The sequence below is a fragment of the Mesoplodon mirus genome (genome assembly GCF_964341445.2).
Source record: "Mesoplodon mirus genome assembly, chromosome: 4".
Taxonomy (NCBI): Eukaryota; Metazoa; Chordata; class Mammalia; order Artiodactyla; family Ziphiidae; genus Mesoplodon; species Mesoplodon mirus.
The window spans coordinates 105,576,091-105,579,038 of NC_138979.1; the positions used below are offsets into that span (position 1 = coordinate 105,576,091).

The following is a 2,948-nucleotide window of genomic DNA, read 5'->3' on the forward strand; positions in this document are numbered from 1 at the left end:
TACTCTTGTGTCTGGTTTCTTTTGCTCAGCATAATGCCTTTGAAATTCATTCAAGTTGCATGTATCTATAGTTCTTTCCCTTTTATTGCTATATTCCATTGTATGAAATACATTGAATAGTTTTCCATTGTATGGATGTACCATAGTTTGTCTGTTTATCTGTTGAAGGATATTTGGGCTATTTCCAATTTTTTTTTTTTTTTTTTTGCGATACGTGGGCCTCTCACTGTTGTGGCCTCTCCCGTTGTGGAGCACAGGCTCCGGACGCACAGGCTCAGCAGCCATGGCTCACGGGCCCAGCCGCTCCGCGGCATGTGGGATCTTCCCGGACCGGGACACGAACCCGTGTCCCCTGCATTGGCAGGCGGACTCTCAACCACTGCGCCACCAGGGAAGCCCTATTTCCAATTTTTGGCAGTAATGAATAGAACTGTTATAAACTTTGTATCCAGGTTTTTGTGTGAACATCAATTTTCATTTCTCCTCAAAAGTGAATTGCTGAGTTGTTTGGTAAGTATATGTTTACCTTTAGAAGAAACTGCAAAAACTGTTTTCCACAGTGGCTATACATTTTGCATTTCCCTTCAGTCATATATGATTGTTTGAATTGTTCCATAGTCTTTCCAGCACTTGGCATTGTTAGAATTTAAAATTTTAGCCATTCTAGTAGGTGTGTAGTGGTATATCATCATTGTTTTAATTTGCATTTTCCTGTGGCTAATGACATTGAATGTATTTTCATGAGCCTATTTGCCATGTATACATCCCCTTTGGTGAAATGTTTGTCTTTTGCCCTTTTTTTTTTTAAGTTGGGCTGTTTATTTTCTTACTGTTGAGGTTTGAGAGTTCTTTAAATATTCTGTTTCCAAGTCCATTATCAGATAAAGGACTGATTTATCTTTTTTGCAAAATATTTTCTTCCACTTTGTTGGCTTGTCTTTTCATTCTCTTAACAGTGTCTTTTGCAGAGCAGAAAATTTTAATTTTGCGGTAGTTTTAATTTATTGTTTTCTTCTTTTGGTGTCATGTCTAGAAATCTTTGCCTAACCCTGGGTCATGAAGATTTTCTTTTATGCTTTCTTTGAAAAGTTTTATAGCTTTACATTTTAACACTAGATATATGATCCATTTTGAGTTAATTTTGTTTTGTTTTGTTTCGTTCTTTTTCCTGTATAAAAAAGGATCCCAATATCAAGGTATAGGGAAAGGGAAAAACAAGGGACATACCCCTTGGTGTAAGGACACAGAGGGGGCAGGAGAAGGATAAGCCTCAAAAGGAGGGGTGGGAGGGGAATGTCATTAAGGCAGCAAAATATTCTCTGTAAAAAGTTGGGGGAGTCTCCATAGCCTCAGAGATGAAGGCAGAGGTTGCCTTCTTAGTGGGGGGCTCTCCACCTCAAATGTTCAAAGGAAGGGAATATTGGCTTCTCTTCTCTTGGTTCTGTTGCAACTATTCCGTGGCTCACTCTGGGTTACCTTCTGCCTTATGTAGATAAGAGTGCTGCAGGGCTCGGAAGGCAGAGATTCACTTGTGTGGGTTAAAAGTCAGCATCTCCAGCAGCAGCCGTGCTCCAGACTCCTCCATCTCAGATACCACTGACTGCACTGCGCGGGGCCCTCTGAGGGAAAAGGCTCCTGAGGGTAGAGACACATCTCGGGGCCAGTCATTCTCTGGGGGCAGTCCCGTCAGGTCAAAGATTTTGTCTAACTGGTCAGCTTCAGAGTTTCCACAGAAGAGAGGCTTTCGACGAAACATCTCTGTGGAGATACAGCCAACGCTCCACATGTCCACAGGGGTTGCATACATAGACTGCAAAAGAACTTCTGGAGCATGGTACCAGAGTGTAATAACCACAGGTGTAAGTGCCATCTGGTAGCTATAGATTCTGGCCAGGCCAAAGTCGGCCAGCTTGACTGTTCCACCACTTGTCACCAGAATGTTCTCTGGCTTCAGGTCTTGGTGAATGATGCAGTTGGCATGAAGGAAATCTAGGCCTCTTAGAAACTGGTGCATCAGATCCTTGATGGTCTCCACTGGCAAGCCTAGTGGGGGTGCCTTGTCCAAATATGTCCTTAGGTCTTGGTCCACATGCTCAAACACCAGGGTCACTTTGGTCTCCCGGTCAGTTCAGGCTGTGGCACAGACGTCCATCAGCCAGACAACACTGGGATGCTTCAAAGCCTCCAGCTGCCACAATAAGCCACCCCATGAACTGTGCTGATGGGAAGGCCTCCTCCAGCACCTCCTCCACTGGGGACTCTTACACTCTTGAGGGCCACAGAGTAGCCACTGTGGGGATCATGGGCCTTATACACCGTCCCATAGGCACCAACACCAATCTCAGCCACTGGCTCATTTCGAGGGGTAGCCATTCTCAGACCAGAGGAGACCCTACAATCACAGAGACTCCTACCACTGAAATTCCTTCCACAGTTCGGGTGGTATGAGCCTCACCCCGTGTCTGGAGCTGCGGGGGCGGCCTGTTATTGGGGCCTTGGAGCCGGCTCTTGTGGCGCCATACACTTGAGCTTGGTCCGGGGCAGCTGGCCGCCATGGGGCCGACCATAGACCTTGAGTTAAATTTTATCAAAGGTATAAGGTTTAGGTCAAGGTTCTTTTGTTTTTGCATATGGGTGTCCATTTGTTCCAACACCATTTGCTGAGGACTGTTTTTTTTTCCATTGAATTATTTTTACACTCTTTTCAAATATAACCTGGCCATATATGTGTGGATCTATTACTGGACTCTTTATTCTGTTCTGTTGCTCTATTGTGTCTATCCCTTTGCCAGTACTGCACTGTCTTAATTACTGCAGCTTTATGGTAAGTCTTCAAATCAGGTCACGTGATTTCCCTAATTTTATTTTTCTTTTACAAAAATTATTTTGGCTATCCTAGTTCTTTTTTGTCTTTTCATATAAATTTTAGAATCAGCTTGTCTATATGT

The 2,948-nt window shown here is 43.9% G+C and overlaps 1 pseudogene across 1 annotated transcript; it reads right to left on the reverse strand.

Annotated features, from left to right (window-relative positions):
• Positions 1-1,443: 1,443 nt before the first annotated feature.
• LOC309802394 (cyclin-dependent kinase 4-like) lies at positions 1,444-2,567 on the reverse strand (annotated as a pseudogene). Its single transcript has one exon. The product of its transcript is annotated as a cyclin-dependent kinase 4-like (transcript).
• Between the last annotated feature and the right edge of the window lie 381 nt (positions 2,568-2,948).